Source organism: Cryptomeria japonica, chromosome 5, assembly GCF_030272615.1.
Source record: "Cryptomeria japonica chromosome 5, Sugi_1.0, whole genome shotgun sequence".
NCBI classification, from domain to species: domain Eukaryota; kingdom Viridiplantae; phylum Streptophyta; class Pinopsida; order Cupressales; family Cupressaceae; genus Cryptomeria; species Cryptomeria japonica.
This window is the reverse complement of record NC_081409.1, coordinates 840,073,705-840,093,232: the sequence shown is the minus strand read 5'-3', so window position 1 is coordinate 840,093,232 and position 19,528 is coordinate 840,073,705.

Genomic DNA, 19,528 nt, shown 5'->3' with positions numbered 1-19,528 from the left:
TTGGAGAAATAGGTTTTAGAAAGGCTCCCAAAACCTTCAAATAGTGTTGAAACACAAACCTGTTAAGCACCAAAAACTTGAACTCCACCAATGTCTTCACTTCTATAGGAGAATATTGACAGAGAAAAAAAAACACAAAGGTGAAATCCAAGTTCTAACAAGCAATTCCTTTTCCAATAGCACCAACCTAAAATGAGAGGTATCCACATATATGTGAGGTATATATATATATATATATATATATATATATATATATATATTTGATCAGTAAGAGGTTGAGGCCAAGAATTTTATTAATCATTTTTGAAATTATACAATACTCCACTCGTGCGGGCACCGGTAGGAAAGAGTGGAGGCGAGAAAACCTCAGGCCTTGCCCGGGACCATAGTCCAGCAAATCATTTATAATAGTTTCAGATTTAATACATCATCACCCCGGGCCAGGGTGATCAGGTGGGAGGGTGTTTCTATTTTTCCCTTCCCTTACAAGCCCAAAAGTATTGTTTTCAATAATCATTTAATCATTTTCCTCAACTTCCAGCGGTTTGGCTTTGAAGTTGTTCTTTGGTTATTTATAGTTTCTCCTTAATTTCTCGAGATAACTTGTTTGGCCTGGATTGTTAGATTCTCAAACACTTGGTAGATTTGTTAGTGTCATCCCAACATTTATATCATTTGAAAATTCATTTATAAAGCTGGACACTTACCATCATGTAATTTCCTTTGAAAACCTATCCTTTCAGATCATAAAATAAAGAAATTTAAGAAACAGAATTGAGATTCCGATTACAATTAGGCTAGAACAAGATTGACCAGTGACCCAACCAACCAAATAATCTTTAGTTTACCAACTCTTGTTTATGCTCCTGGATGTTGTCCTTAATAAAGGATAAGATCCAGGCTACAACAACAAGAGTAGGTAAAGAAGATTCAGTCATACCGACCTACCCTACCCAGTAGATTTATAGCAAAGAAGATGACAGAATAAATGGATATTCAAAATTTGCATGTTAGCCACATATAATCCACCGTCTTAAGCTGTGCCAGGGGGATGTCAAAATATAGAGAACTTTAGCAGGTGGCATTTGAGTGCTGTAGTCATTATTTACTATTCAAAATAAATCAAAATTACCCATTCTGATATGATCACTACTAATGTGAATAAATACCAATAGATGCATGCATCTAGATGCTTGTAAATATCTAGAGTATCTATTCAAATTGCTGGGTATTCAAAACAAAATGCTGATATATGTCTATATAATAGATATTCCTTCATGCCTATTAAGTCTCGGTAATTTTTAGGATTAATATCATACTAATTTAGTGTCCTATGTGTCACTTTAGTTTGTTTTTTAAGATTCGATACTAATTAGTATCTATGCCCTAGTCTCTACTAACTGCAAAATAAACCCTATTTTACTTAGAAATAGTAATCTACTATGATCACCCCTGTAATCCAAGTCTTTAGTTACAATATTATCCCATGCAAAATAACTTTGTATTATTTTCAAAAATGGTCCCAAGCACTCCTAGAAAGCCAAGCCATTTCACTCTGACCCAGAAGACGAGGTAGAAGCATTCTCATCCTCCAGAACTAGACCCTTGACTTTGAGGAAGTCCTCAAACCAAGTGGGTTTTGGAGGGTGTCTCACATGAAATAAGAAGAGCAAAAAGTTGACATTTCTATTGATTACCTCAAGCCTTTCCTCGGAGACAGGCACGCCATCCGTGGAGATGATAGGGAGTCGAGGAACTGGCCTATTATTTTGAATGAGAATATCATAATTTTGTGGCCGAGGGATAGTCCACTCGTTGTCAATATTGACTAAAACCTGCTCAAGATCACCCAAGATAGAGGTAGTGAAGACCTCTCTACACAGAGCACTTATTTCCTCACAATTTTTGGTGGAGCTTATAGTCATAGCAAGAAACATGGCGACCACATCCGTGTTGGCCTTGGTTCTGTCTGAATTTGTGAGAAAGTCTGGGCCCAGGATGTTCTCAACCACATCAATCACTAAGGTATGGGGAAGATGCATGATGCGCTTGAGGCAGTCTCTAGTGATGGCCCCTTCAAAAGCCATTTGCCTCTTTGAACTGCTAAGTTTAATCGGGGTATCCATCACCTGATTTTTCTCAATTCTGGGTCTCTGTAATATTACAGACCATCTCCTATTAAATCTGAAGCTTAGGTTAGTAGCCAAATGAGTTCATGATGTAAAAGAGCTAAGTTAGCTCATTCTTTCTAAAAACATGCACGTCAAAACCCACTTTGGATGGATCTCATTGGATACAAAATAGCACATATCCTTGAATGATGCGCCATATGTGGTAAAATCATGTTGAGGAGCCCGAATTAATTTTGGCAGAAGAACAAGTGAGTACGTCTCACATCGAAGCCTTGACATATCATTATTATCAAGATTTCATGGGGATCATTCCAGCTATGATGTTCAAGTGCTCCTATTTGTGGGATTATTAATCCATAATATGAGTACCACCGTCTGCTAAATTAATGATCATGTTAGTTTCATTTTTTCATCCCAGTAGGTCATGTTGACATCTCTCTGATAATTTAGGGTTTGGTTATTTATTATTTCAACTATGGTGGCTTCAATTTTATTGGTCAATTGATACCATTGCATTTTGCTGTCTTTAAAAATCCTCCTATTTCTTTCCTTCCAAATTTCCTAGATCATGATGGATGGGGCAATGATCCATAAATTTTCAAACATGCATCCTATATTCCAGATTGGCCAAGCGTGGAATAGATCAAAAATATTATTAGGAATAGGGGAATACCAGATCAGCTGATTTCTTAACCAACCCCAGCAATTATGAGCATAATCGCAGGTGATTGGAATTTTCTTCTTCCTTTTCACATAATGGGCACCTGCTCGGTCCTTCATATCCAAGTTTCCTAAAGGTGTCAATGGTGAGGATTCGGTTTTGAATAGCCAACCATGCAAACAAACCTGCTTTCGGAAGGCACCTTTTATCCCAACACAGAGTTAAGGGTAGATTGGAGCGGGGATTATGATTTTTATTTAGCATATGTTTGTAACCCTCCTTTGTTTCATATCTTCCCTTTTTGGATCCATCCCATATCAATTTATTTGTATCAGGAGATAGGGCAACATTTCTTGAGGCTAGGATCTTAGACAGGAGGGATCGTTCCTGGGCTAGAATGTTAAGACGATCTATTGATTTCCATCTCCATTTTTTTAGATGCCCAATGCTAAATTCTTCCATATAATATTTTACATGAATACCCCAAAGTCCTTCAAGGGTGGGTATGATTGTATTGAAATTATGAAGCGTGTTGAGGGGAGGATAGGCTCCCCAGGAGTCTCTCCAAAAAAGGGCATCCTGCCCATTACCAATGCACCAAGTTAGCTTGTCTGATATGATTCTTCTACAATCTTGCATAAAGTTCTAGATTCTAAAGCCCTTAGGGGGGTGAGCAATCCTGAAGATGCATATAGGATCTAGGTTATGCAGATATTTGTTAAATAGGGTGCGTGCCCATTTAGCATTGGGGTTAGAATACATACGCCAAACTAACTTAGTCCCCAACGCTTTGCTCTGGATGAAAAGGTCTTTGATGCCCAAGCCTCCCATCTCCTTAGGTAAGCATATCCTATCTCAAGCGATCAACGAAAGTCTGAATTTGTCATCAGAGCCTTGCTAGAAAAAAGTTCTTATGTGTTTTGTGAACTCCTTCCTCTTGGATGTGGGGAGATCCATACATGAGAGTTGGTAAATAGGCATAGTTGAGAGGACTGCCTTGATCATAGTGGCCTTCCCCACAGAGGATAGCCATTTCCCTTTCCATGAGGATATTCTGTTTGTAATTTTAGAGAAAACCTGATTCTAGAGATTGGAAGATCTAGTACCTTTGTCTATGGGGAGTCCCAAGTATTTACATGGCAATTCTCTTGCTTTATATTGAAGGATTTTAAGAATTCTCATTTGTAGTTCTTTATTTGTGTTAAAGAAGGTTATATTAGACTTCATAGTGTTAATTTCTTGACCAGAGATGTTGGTGTAGCTATTTAAGATTTTTTTAATTGTTTTTGTCTCAAAAGGGCTACTCGACCCAAACAACATGGTGTCATCAACAAATTATTGATGGGTAATAGGCTTCATGTTAGAGGTGTTTTTAATACCAGATAGCTGAGCCTTTTCTCTGGCCCAATTGATCACTCTCCCTAGTGATTCTGCCATTATAATGAAGAGAAAGGGGGAGAGGGGATCCCCCTGTCTGAGGCCTCTAGAAATTTCAAAGAAGCCTTCTGAGGCCCCATTGACTAGGATTGAAACCCTAGGTGTAGCAATACATTCAAAGACCAAATTAATCCATTGCTTATTAAACCCAAAAGATTCCAGACATTTGCAAAGAAAGTGCCAATCTACTTTATCATATGCTTTTTTAATATCCAATTTAATCAACATACTTGGTACTTTATTATTTTGTATTGTATGGATAGCTTCCTGAGCAATGATTATACCATCATAAATGGATCTGTTAGGCACAAAACCTGTCTGTTCCTCACTAATTATTATGGGGAGGAGGGTAAGTAATCTATTTGCCATTGTTTTTGTGAGTAATTTATAGAGAGTGTTACATAAGGCTATTGGGTGACAGTCCTCAAAACTATCCACAATCTCCTTCTTTGGGATTAAGGCTATGAATGTATTGTTAAGTTCTTTGAGAATTTTCCCTGAATTTCTCATCCCTTCTAAGGCCTTAGTAATTTCCATGCCCATGAAGCCCCAACATTTTTGAAAAAAGTGAGCAGGGAACCCGTTAGGACCAAGAGCCTTATCTGGACCCATTTGGAATAAAGCTGATTCTACTTCTTCCACAGTTAGTTTTTTGTTAAGCATTAGGTTGTGTTCTTTTGATATTAATTTTGGGATGTTTTTTTAAAATTCACTCTCCTTAGTCCATTTGGATCCCTCCCTATTGTTAAGGATAGTCTCAAAATACTCCACTGCTACTCTAGCAATTAGCTCAGGATTTTCAGTAAAGTCCCCTGATACCAATTTGATCTTGTTGATTCTATTTATATTTCTACGATGTTTTGTGCTATTATGAAAGAAACTTGTATTTCTATCACCAGCCTCAAGCCAGTGATCCCTAGATTTTTGTTTCCAATAAATTTCTTCACGAGCTAAGATTTCTTCATACCTAGCCAAATTGATTTTTTCCTTTTGATATAAGATGTTATTCATCCCATGCTTGATCACAAAAAGGGTATAAGTTAATTGTTGCTTAATCTTTTTAAGTTTGGTTACTACTTTGAAAGTCTTGGAACCTATGACTTTAGTTTCATTCCACCAATTTTCAATAAGTTGAAATAGATTTTCATCTCTAAACCACATCTTTTCAAAGCGAAAGGGAGTTTTTGTCAGTTTTAATGCTTCTGTTATTATTAATTGGACCGGGAAATGATTCGATCTAGAGAGTGGGAGGACAGAGGTTATAGAATACTGTGTCAGATTTCCACACAGGAAGAATCTATCAACTTTTTCTACAATGTTGCAGAAGCCTTGTCTTCTATTATTCTAGGTTAAGGCTTCGTTCCTGGCTTTTAATTCTAGCAAGTTACATTTATGTGTCCAGTTCCTGAAATCTAAGCATGATTGAGGCATTTTATTATTGCCACCCCACTTTTCCTTAGGGTCCAAAATTGCATTGAAATCCCCACCAATTAGGTAAGTTTGTTCATTATCGCTTAGAAGGAAATTCTTAATTTCATCCCAGACTTTTTTTTTTGCCTATGTTTGGGTGGGGCCATAAACATTAATTATAATGAAGTTTAAGTTACTTTTGATGCTTAAAACCTTTCCACACATCCAATTTGGGTTCTTCCTTATAAGTTTGAAGGAAACTTGCCTAGGGTCCCATATGATGGCCAGTCCACCAAATGCTCCATAGGCAGTTTGACCCTCAAGTTCTCTGATACCTATTTTTCTCTTTAAGTTTGTTAATTCACTGTTATTTAGTTTGGTCTCCTGTATTAAGAATAATTCTAGGTTGTATTTGGCAATGCATCATTTTAAGATACACTGCTTGTTAGGAGCATTCATGCCCCTAACATTCCACGTAAGGAGTTTCATAGTTCATTGGGAAGGATCTTCCCCTTCCCTGCCTCAAAAAGGTTAGTAATTTTAATCTGACTCCACCAATGTCTTCACTTCCATAGGAGAATATTGATAGAGAAAAAAAAAATGCAAAGGTGAAAGCCAGGTTCTAACAATCAATTCCTTTTCCAATATCACCAACCTAAAATGAGAGGTATCCACATTTATGTGAGGTATATTGGGCTCCTTGTAGGGATGGTTAAATCCTTAAGTGGCTTGTTGTTGAACACAAGACATTAAGTCCCCAAATTGAGACTAAGATTTCCATGTATTTAGATCCCAACACTTAATGATTGATAATCAATTCTTTGTGATAATTTGAGTGCAAAGAAATAAGATCATTCCCCTTAGTTACTCATCATATTTGTTTCCTTGAATTGATACAAAAATTTCTAGGTTGTATAAGTTAATTTTGTGACTTCCAAAAAAAGGGTAATTGGTTCATCCCTCCAAACCTGAGCTCCCCTAATTTTCCTTCTCTCACAAAGCCTCGAGTATATCACATCTTTATTTTTAAAGAAAGGTATGTAGTATGAGGGGTGAAGAACCATTAGGTTTGAAATGCCAAGTTTCAATTATGCAGGCCTGATTTTGAATGTAGTGGGCTTCGACCTTAGGTGTGATCAAGTGTTTGAAAGAATTTTCAAATCTGTAAAAAACAATGGAATTGGGCTTTGGAAAGCCTTGACCATACCCTTTTGATGGAAACTAGGTTCATTAAAAATAACTATTGCGTTTGAAGTATCTTATGGGAGCGTTTAAATAACTTTTCAAATAAAAAACTCAAACAAATTTCAAAGGTAGGAGACACATAATTTCTAAACCCAAGTGTTACAAGCTTTAGAATAATTGATCAAATTTTTAATGCATTTGTCTTGAGGAAAGAAATATTGAAATTTAAAGCTTGAATTAGGGTTTTAGAACAAATTGATCTAGTATAGTTCAAAATTTGTGTCAAAAACTAATATCAAAAACATTGGAGACTCAAAAAATTTTATTGTAAAAATAGATCTCACCTTAGGTCAAACTTTGCTTTGTCATTTAGCTCATCATTGCCTCAAACATAAGTCTTTCATAGTCAAATTTCAATACTTATAAGTCATTTCAATCTGTTGGGTGAAGTCTTATGCTTGCATTTTAGATTCCAAAATCAAATTTTAAAAATCCAAAGATCAAATCTTAGATCAATCCTAGGTTATTATCAGCAAGTTTGGACCTTGCTAAAATTTATCTTTTAATACCATCATCAACAAGTCAAAAACCCTATCTCATCAATGTAGTGATGGGTATGACTATCAATTTCACATCACTTGTTCTTTTAGTCCTTGCAGATCTTAATTTCCTTTTCAATCTCTTATGATTATGTCCATATATTTACATTCCCAAGGTTTTCAAAATTCCAAAATCACAAAAACATAGGATTGTATAGTAATTCCCTTAGTTGCACTTTCAAACTGAAAAATCACAAAAACATAAGATTACATAGTCTTTCCATTAGTTGCAATTTCAAACTTAAAAAAATACATAAAACATAGGATTTGATTTGTGATTCTTACATTTTTTAATCCTAGGGTTTCAAAGTCTCAAAATCTTATGATTGCATTGTCTTAGTTGCATTTTCTTCCCAAAAGTTTCAAAATACTAGAAAAAATAGTATAACCTAGTTCCATTATCATAGGTTCATTTCTAATCATAAAACCAAAAATGTCAAAATATCCCAAAATAAGTGAAATAATCAGCCAAACCAATTATCAAGGTCACATCAAAAGTATTGTCATCTTTTTTCAAATATTGTAGAATGACATTACACCTTTCATAAGGAAGGCAAAGAATTTATCCCTTTCATTCCTATTCCATGATTATGCACAAAAATATTGGCCCAAGAGATAGAAACCTTTAAACAACAAATGATGAATATTCAACCTAGCAAATCCAAAACATCTACATCACCCCAAAAATTTCAATTGACAAATCTTTTCAATAAACAATTCAACATTCCACCTCACATGTCGTAATTAAACAAATGTTCAAACCAATTAAACCAAATCTTAAATCATTACCAACTCAACCAAACCCAATCTCAAATCAAGATCTGATCCCAAACCAAAACCAAATCCTTTTCAACAAAAACCAAATATAAAATCAAAACCCAACCATGTTAAAGCCTCAAAATGATTCATATTCTTGTCCAAAGAGTAATCACATGCTAAACCTTCTCACAAAGGCTTCCCAAGACACATTTTCCAAGCATGATTGAAATAATCTACCCATGTCTAACAATGGCTCTTTCTAAAACAATCAAACCAATGAAATATCTACCTGTAGTGAAGAAATTGACCCTCAAGTAGCCACTATCTCCCCCATCGTTCCTTTACCCCCTAAAGCTTCATAAAAACCATCTATATCAAATGATGAATCTAATGATGACACCTTTCATGTTTACCCCCAAGGGCTATCTACAATAGAAATCTAAACTAATCCATTTTTTGATACAAATCCCTTCTACAATTCAACAATAATAGATCGAATGGCACCATACACCACTTTTCCAAGAAAACCCACTCTAGAGAGTCACATTTAAAATCCATTTCCCTCTTGCCAAAATAAGGACTCCTTCCATGAATCTCCCACACATATCCAAAAACCTACCCCATGACAAGAAGGTAATATAGAGAATAAAGAAACAAGTCCTAAAATAGATCAAGATGAAGATCCCAAAGATTTTCAATTGTATCCAACATTTGACCAAGATCTAATATCATTTTATGATCCCAACATCCCTTATCATTCCATCCAAGGTGATTGCATTCCACCTCAAGAGAAAATCATCCTTCCAAATCCCATTAATAATCCACTCACTATGAAAGAAAAATTTACTTTCCATCCTATCTAATGATCCCATTGTAAATCAAAAGCAGAGCACCCTTAAAATTGAATCCAACGATCCTCCTCCTTATCAAGATAAAAGTGTCCCTTCACCAACATATACACTTCACGATCTCATCTCTCTAGATGATCCCATCATCCTTTCTAATTTCTCCCATGATCCCAATCTAGATAAAGATCACATCATCCCTTCTAATCCCCCTCATGGGCATAATCTTCAAGAAGATCCAATTGCCACTACCGAATTTTATCATAAACCCCTTACATATCAAATGAGTTCCTCCAGTTTCATTATATCTAGTTTACCCTATGAGCATATCATTTCATCCATACCATATGCCTTCCAAAATGGTCTCACTCTTCTTTCAAAAATAATAAGTATCCCATCAGTAAAATATTTGTCAAAGAATGATTTATCAAGGAAAAAGGGAAGGCCTTCATTAACAAGGTATATTAGAATCCCTTTATATCTAGCCAAATCCTTATGGTCATGGCCTTGGATGCATATCTCACTCTCAAGATGTTAGTAGCCCTTCTAAACCCCACATCACTCCATCTAAATCAAAAAATACACATCCCTGTTTATCCCTTCCATCCATCTTAGGTCCTTATATACCTCCACACACTATATATGTCATCCCTAGCTCAAAATAAATATACCCTATAAAAAATCAAGATCAGTAAAGGCACACATCTTTGAGAGCCTTCCAACTATCTACCTCTATCAACCTATCCACAATACATCCATATCTTTCATATCCATCCATGAGTCCCTTTCCCTTTGGAAGAAATTTGGATGCCAAGCATAAAATCCATAAATCTAAAAATCCACATACATCCAAGGATCAACATGTCCTATTTAATAAAAAATTCCATTATAACAAGGTATATGTTTTATTGTTGTAAATAAATTTAACCTGCCTATGCAATATGGAGGGGATAGCTTGCATGCTATGAATCTAAGGTCTCCCTAATAACAAGTTATATGTCAAATCTCCAGACATGACATGGATAGGTGTGGGTAAAGTAATAGGACCTACCTTAACAAGAAAGGTGATGATACCTAATGAGGATTTAGCAACATTATCGAAGCCCCAGATAGTAAGAGAATCGATCTTAATAAGAGATGTATTGACATTGATTTTATACAAGTTAATGCTACAAACATTAAGGAAAAAACCATTGTCCACTAGTGTCCGTCTTATTGCACTATCTTTTATGATAACCACAATCATTAAAGGATCATATTGATGTTGGATCTCACTAGTGGGTGATTCATCTTGTGTAAATATAATTTGATCTTTAGGGGATGTGAGAGAATTAATTAAGCCGGCCATATTATTGGATGTCATTGCAAGTGAGACATTCAAAGTTTTCAAGGCATCTTTTAATATTCCATGATGGGTTGAGGCTTTGTTATCAGAGATGCCCAAACTTCTTTAGGTGACATGCATATGGGCTTGTGTAGTCCACACACTAGTAATTCTATCGCAGTTCCTTCATCAAGGAAGACAAACACTCAAGCTACACATCATTTAGTCAAGGAACAATGCAGCTACAATCACAAAGTCAAGCCTCGCACATTTGAGGTAGGTGATTTGGTTCTTAGAGAAAACCCCAAAAATCAGCAAGACAGAGAGAAGAAGGGCAAGTTCAAACCAAATTGGCTTGGTCCTTACATCATTACAGCAGCATATGGATCTGGGGCATATCAGCTCTCAACTACAGAAGGTGAACCTTTGGAGGATCCTGGCACCTTTGCAGGTTCTACACATAGCTCTTCGGAATATCCTAATTCGAAAAAATACAAAAAAAATCAAAAAAACTTCAAAAATACAAAAAAAATTATAAAACAAAAAAATCGTTACTTGGTGAAAACCTGGCAAATAGGCGCCTTGTGACACAAAAAACAATGAAAAATCAAAAAAAGTAAAGAGAAATAATTTTGTCCAATGGTGAAAACCACTTCGATGGTGCCCTGGGCAAGTACCATGGTGAAAACTGGGTTCCCAGCGCCATGCGTAGAGACATTGCTCCTCCCTCCTTTAGGATTCTCTTTCATCCTTTCACTTTGCACACACTCACAACCTATTCATTCATAATAAACTTACCCATTCCCATCATGGCTTGTTATTGATCTACCCAAGATTGGTTAGCCATTTATAATAAACCTCCCTTTTCACCTCCCTTTCCATCCATAATAAATCAGATCCTATCTGTGGCTAAGGCAAATCCTACGTCTAGTAATGGGTGTGGAACTAAGAACATCACATGTTTCGAGGAGTACAGTTTCTTCCAGCTTCCTTCAGTCTGTTGGCGAACAATCCGCAATAAAGCAGCATTTGCATCATAGATCCACAATAAAGTTTCATCTTCTCTGCAATAAAGTATTAGCTTCATGGATTCACTCAGTTTTAGATGAGACACAACAGCAACAATGGGCTTCAACAAATCAAATCTTTCAACAGACTCAGACAACATATGGTTCAGTGCTATCTATCCATTTTGTGAAAGTAAACATTGTGACCACAATCGAATAAGACTTATACAAGTGACAAGAGACACTAAACTTGAGGACTACAGTGGATGTTGGTGTCGAGTCTTGGTTTTCTTTTGATTTTATCTTTTTGGTGACATGTCTTTTAGCTTTTCCAAGATGTCTTTGACTAGAGATTCTATTTCTAGGATGTCTTTGACTAGAAAGGCGAGGATGGGATATCGTCACCTATTTGTATTTGCTATCTGTGGATTGTCTCTTAGTAATGCTATGACTTGTCCAAGGATATGAGGACACTGTGAGTCTAGTATGAATTGGGGCATTCCTTGTTTGTGACTGTCTTATCTCCATGCAAACAGGTACAATGACTTTTTGGGTCGAACATATGCCTCGATTGTCATAACCTACTTGCCATAATAAAGTTCAATGATGATAACGCACAAGAAGCTCTTTCACTTTCCTATCTTCTGTCTTCCATCCCCCTTTCTTGACTGACTTCCATCGTCCTTCTCGAGTCTGCGTAGCCTACTATCACATGACTGAGTATAATGCCACACCAAAAACATTCGCATTTCATGTAGCTGCACTTGCATTACCACATATAAGCATTTCATACATACATATAGATATCACAACTACATCACATCCTGCACACAACACCTGTTAGCACAATTTACATTTGCATTATCATATTCATCTGCATTACATACATTCACATTTGCATCACACATACGCATATAAAACATAAAAGAACAAAATATATTGCATTGCATCATATACATATTTGCATCCATATCATAAGCATCACATAGAAACATAAACATCATAAGAACATCTCATCACATAGGTACACATGCATATAGCTGCCGCAAAGATGAATCATCTCATATATATATATAAAATGTCATGATACAATGATGTCAAAATCATATGGCTACAATCACCCGCAGGTGTCTACATCATTATACAAAATGGTACAAAACTGATAAAGAGGAACTCACTGATCACTCCTGCCAACATTGTTGGTAGTGCTAATCCTATCCATGTCATGGTATCCCATGCCACTTGTCCCACCCTCATCTCCAATGCCGGATCCTGGAACACCCATCTCAATGCCTCCCGGTCTCCATCTCGATCGTAGGGGATCAAATCTCCATCGATCGGCACCCGCAGAATCCTGTAAACATCCTCCAGGGTGACTGTCATCTCACCCATCGGTAAATGGAATGTGCAAGTCTCGGAGTGCCATCTCTCAGCCATCGCAGTCAGCAAATCTCATGTTCTCCCGAAACTCGGGCACATACAGCACATGTCTCAATCCCATCTCCTCGATGGCAGCTCTGTCCTCGAGCAACAACTCAGGTCGCAACCTCTGCGTCGATGGGAATCTCTCCCGTGACTCTAGCATCGGCAAATACTCCTGCAGTCAAGCAACTCAATCATGTCAGTTATAGTGGCATTCACTGTTTATCACAAAATGCTACTCGCTATCTAAATGCATATGGCTATCTACCCTAGTGACACTCACTATTTATCACAAAGTGTTGCCATTTATCCTAGTGGTACTCACTGTTCATCACAAAGTACTACGTGTGTGACACTCCCTATTCATCACAAAGTGCTGCTCATATTTTAGTACTCCCTGTTCATCACAAAGTACTCTATCTTGGTACTCACTATTTATCACAAAGTGCCTTGATCTATCCTAGTCTTCCTAGAGGACCTTCTTGAGTGTATCCTCTCAGTAGCTTATCCAATCGACAGCGTATGTTCATCACAGAACTGCCGATTTGACCTAGAAGATGCAAATTCATACTTTTCAAATGCAAACATGCTTTCCTGACATAAATGCGCATTTATTACATTACCTAGTATGCATTAATGACAACAATAAATGCATCAAAGTACAAGGAGGTTTTGTGGTACTCACCGGCTCTCCTGCCTCTCCTGGCCTCTAGAATCGGCGAACACGGTCGAATCTGTGAACAAAAGCCATCGCTGCTGACTACTGCTGCCCTTTTCTCTCTCTGCACTCTAATCTTGTGAATGTGTAGATGACAATGAGGATGTATTTTCCCCCATGGTCTATCTTATAGCCTACCCTAGCCCTCGCCTTCATTTTCCGAGTCAGTCTTCATTATCCCGTGACTTTGTCACTTTATCCGGTCAATCCATTTTAGCCTTTCTTTCTTATCGAGAGATTGTCTGCAATCTTTTTAGACATTTTCATCCAATCTCTCGAGGGGGCATATTATTCCCATTCTGGGGCAACTCTGTATCAGTTCATCTTATCTTCTTTGAAACAACGCGACAAGCCGCATTGTCTCAAAGAGGGGCAAAATGTAGACACCCAAAATTGTCATGTCTAATTAAATAAATATTTTATTTATTTAATTATCTAAGCCTAATTCTTCTATTAATTAAATAAATCTTTATTTATTTAATTAATTCATTTATCCTCTTCTAGCCTTATTTCTCATTTAAATAAATACATTTATTTATTTAAATTATCCCTTTCCTAAATTAAATAAATATTTAATTTATTTAATTATCCTACTTCTTCTATTAATTAAATAAATCTTTTTTTATTTAATTAATTCATTAGCTTTTTCTACACATGACACATGTCATTCATCTCTTAATTCATACACTACCTACCTCTTTCATTATTTTATTATTTCCTCTACCTACCCTCTAATCCTAGCTGACCTCCTTTTACACCTCTCAATCTTATCCCTCCATTTCTTATGTTGTTTTCTATTTAATGAGATGCTTTCTTCATTATTAAACCCTAATGAATCATTCTAATCACTCAGGCTAATCGACAATTTGGAGGACTTGACTACATTACGAGCCTACTTGCAACCACATTTCGTTCTTTGTTGAGCTCTTGTGCACATAAAATCTAAGAGCAAATATATATCAAGGAAGATCAATGGAGATAGGAAGAATGGAGATCAAAACCCTATTGGACATGTGATGGTATAATCTTTGTGATTTCATGTGATTTGCATTGTCTTAGGTAATCTTCATATGTTATGGTGGATCTTTGTTGTTGTTAGGCTAGGGTTTTGTGGTTGAATCTATTTAGCCTTTCAATATTGTTATTATTGTTATCCATTTTCACCATATACAGTACCAATTACAATTTACAATACTACATTTGGCCCTCATATTAATAGTAGTATGAGCCTACGCAAATACTCATGGAAAAGTAGAAAAATGAGAGAGATGAGAAATTAGGAGTGAGATCACAAAGAGATAAGACATAAATAAATTCAGGAACCAAGCCCCCAATATTAATATCTTAACTCATGCATGTAAGGAAACTTGTAGCCAACATTATGAAAAAATTTACACAACCCAATTTAGATTTTAACAAAATAATCACATAAAATCCACATGCAAAGAATTGAAAACATACCAATCAAAGATGACACAAGATATACCTTGGAAAAACTCTCATGAGGGAAAAAAATAGCCTAAAAAAGCATCCATCACCATGTATTATTTAGCAATGCAACATTACAATATAATTATGAAAGATTCTAAAACCTAACTATTAACAATCACTCCATGTGAACAAGCATGTAACCACACATCCAATTCCATGCTTCCAATATCTATAAATGCTAAACTTGGCTGACCTTGCTCTCTTGGCTAACTCAAACAACTACCCTTGTGGTTGCTTTTATAGACCAAGTTACCATAAAACCACCAAGCCATATTACATCAAAACCATGTTCTACAATACCGTGTGCAAAAACCATGAGCTAACAACCCTAATTTACCCTACATCTAATATTGGGTACTTTATTAAATTAATTTCACTAATATTAAATAAATACAATATATATGTTACAATACAACTCATCAAGTGGTGTTGAGAATATGCCTAAGGAATCTCTACATGTTACACATGCATGTCCAACATCAAATAGATAAATATTACATTACATGTCCATGGGAAAGTCACATAATAAGTAAATATTATAATTACAAACGTTACTATGCAAGAAGTCAAACACCTATTTTTACAATATTCTCTCACTTTTTCTATACATTGTATAAGGGGAAATAAGTGATGACAATGTGAATGTGGGAAAAATCCCTCTAGCACATATACCATCGTGGAATCAACATGCTCTATATGCTCCATCAAGGTACATGCATCAAGAAACAAATTTACCACCATCTCATACATGAATTCTCTCACCATCCACCATGCCACTACCACTAAACATAGGAAAGGCCATCCATAGAGAAAGCCACACAATCTATTGCACCAAAATATAAGTCTTGTCTCAATTGACATCCAAACACAAACACTCAATCCAAAGGTATCCAATACATTAGTAGTTGTCAAGAACCAATAACCATAGCTAAAATAGCACCCAGAGCTAGTGCTAACACATCCAACTATTTATATCTCCAAGGTATACATAACAAGTAAATCTCATATCATCAACATATACAACCCATAACATGGAACTATAAGTTCCAAGTGCAATACCTGTCACATACACACCTAGAAACTCCCACTGCATAGACAATGTCAAAATTGAAATGAATGCACTAACAACATGACATAGAAGGTGTAGCCATAACCATGTACTATTAAGGAACATCAACAAAAATATGAAGAAGTTGTAAACCAATAACCTACAAGTACAACTTTCACCACAAGTCTCCATAAATCTCCCATGTTCTCCACAACCAATAAAGCAAATATATAGAGGAACTGCCATGTCATCTCCCACATGACAAAAAATGAACACAAAACTACTGAACACATGGCTCCAAACAAGCTCAAACCAATGTAATGTGAAGCTAAACATCCAAGAAGATAACCAAGATCAAAGAAAGAATTATTGCAATCAAAATTTGTAGCATGTCCTTCTACATACACCTCTAAATACCAACTATGTCAAGTATGATCTCCTCCATAAAAAAACCAAATGAAAAGCCATAACACCTAAAACTATTCAATCCCTTCGACCAAAAAAACATATATAACATCTAAACAACATGTATTTAAGCCTCTCATAACCAAGAAGACCAGACTGATACCATTCATAATCCCAAGGGAATATGCCCAATAAACCATCTCTCAAACTCAATATCAATGAATGCCATCATAATAATAACTCAAATGCACAAGGAGATAGTAAATTTCATACATATCTCAAACTAAATCCTCCATAACTAACCATCTATCCATTTCTCAATATCCGTATCTATGAAAGTTAAACATAAATATAATACACTTGAAAGGAACAATGGGAAATACCTCTCAAGTAGTAAACTTCCGAGTAGACCAAGAGTAGGGAATTAGAATGCTCATCCAAGACATCCAAATCATAATGACTCATCTAAGAACAATCTCCTCTCAAGTCCATACCAAGTGAATACTCTTCGGTCTTTCTATTGAAACCATCAACTGTCTCAAAACATGTCTTTAATCACAATAGAATACTAGCATCAACTATGTCTCCATGTATCCATGAGTACCTATAACTAATAAATCCATGCTAAACTCCAAATGCAACATAGCATCATCTAGAAGTAATCAATCAGATGATCATGTACCCAATATAAAACGAACAACCATGATTAATGTTAAAGATCCAACCACAAAATTAGGAACATAAACATGACAACATGAGCTAACCATCTCCTCCAAAGAGATAACATGCTCCATATAGACCTATCAAATAACCATATCATGCCAAAACTATAAACTAGTATCAAGAGTGCACCATGACATAATATCAACCATCCTATCAAAAAAGGATAACATGTCAAATGAAAGAATAAACCACACCTCAACCAAATAACTCTTTTAGTCCTCTAAGATGTCCACATCCTCAAATATCATGAATATCACCATCACCTACTAGTGTTCCTACAAATGTGAAAGACCCTTTTATGAAAATAATATCTAAGGAATCCTCCAAACATATTCACACTAAGAAGATTATCCACCATCTAATGGTAAATACACATCACTGGCACAAGATCCCACTGAATTATGATACCAATCTCTCCATAGCATCATGATAACCATCTCCTAAATAAAGATTATCCAAGTCTACACACATACAACTAAAATATCAATAATATAAAGTAAACCATGAACTCCAAGCCAAGAAGATACAAAACCACCAACAAACAATCAATAATCAATTCTACACCACAACATCATCTTGTCAAAAGCTCCCATCGAAAGTGTAAACAAGATATCCATGACATAGTGAAAAAGTATCCTCTAACATGAGAATCAAACAAAGCCATCTAACAATTAGAGAACTCAAAGTGCATATTATGATCTCCCAAAAATCAAAGTAACCATGATCCTCAAACAAGAAGATACACTATCATAACCAATCAAGAATCCAATCAAATAATCATCAATCAAAGAATCTACGAATCTAATCATGTCCTGCCCAAGACCCTAAACACAAGGAACAACCATGGCATCATGATCACCTCCACAAAACAAGTATCTAACTCTCAATGTGTCCAACCTGCTAGCATCACATAGTCAACAATATAGGTCCTACACCATGACTGTACCTAGTAACAACATCTATCCTGCTCAACATGACAATAAAATCAGCAAACCATGTGACTAAACCAAGCCACCAATTTGAATATTCATCAACAATGAAAAGGTCTATGGGCATAGACAACCCATATTGAATCCATAAATGCAATCTTGTAAGTATAGATCACCTACAACACTACACAACTTGTAGACCCAACAATGAAACATACATACTCAAACCAAAACTAATGACCATATCAACATGAGATCAATTGAGATACAATACTAAGTCTACAATGACATAAAATCCAAATCTCAAATATGTAACATGTTGTAAACTCATAATGTTACCATAGTCAAGAGAACTAATAAACAAATTAGATCAAAATAATAGAAAATAAATTATACCAAACCTTCTCTAAATCTGAACTAAAGCAAAGTACTTTCCAAGAGATTTCCTTCGACTATTCAAAGTCCAAAAACTAACTTCATATGCTCAATTTATGACCTCTCAAAGTCATAAAGGTAACTATCACTTCCAACTGACATTTCACTATCCAAATAGAAAAATCTGGAAAAACTGATCACATAATCATGAAGTCAAAAAAATGACACCATATTCCCAATTAGGCTATTATGCTAATATGCAAGTTAAATGAACATGGACTCCAAAAAACCTTCCAATATACCATATAAAATTATTTAAATTTAATTTTTAACAATAAAAATATTCAAGGTTGAAATGCTCAACCCACCATAGTAGGGAGTTGGGCCTACCAACCATAGTGGGTTTCTCCCTATGGCCCCTTGGGCCCGATGGTACAAAGGCCAGGCCTTACAGTACCACTGCTATTGTGGTACTATTCAGGGGGTCCTATGGACTTTGTCAATACCCATGGGTATAGTGGGTTAGGGGCTTGTGGACACCCCCCCCACCCAACTTAATTTTGTTTTTCAGTTTTGCAGGGAAAAAATTTGCTGATGGGATTTTTTATTATTTTATTTTCTGCAAACTCTGATAAATAATTTGACGGTAATCAGTATAATTTTTTTGCGTTCTTTTCAACTGAGACTATAATAGGTCAAATTATATATTATTATTTTGTTTCTAGGACAACCTCAATCCATCCATGAGGTTCATTTTGTCTTACTAGGTCCTTTGTTGAATCTCACCCCAAATCTGCCAACAACCCATAATAACAACAAACCTAAAAGCCTCAAATCTGTAATAAACAATGAACAAAACCTCATATATTTCCTTGTCTTTCATTCTAACATGCATTCATGGATTCAACACCTAGGGTTATAACACCATAGAACCATAGCTCTAATACCACTTGTAAGGAAACATGCAACCAACTTTATGACAATTTCCACGTAAATCAATTTATATTTCAACAAAATAATCACATAGAATGCACATGCAAAGAATAGACAACATACCC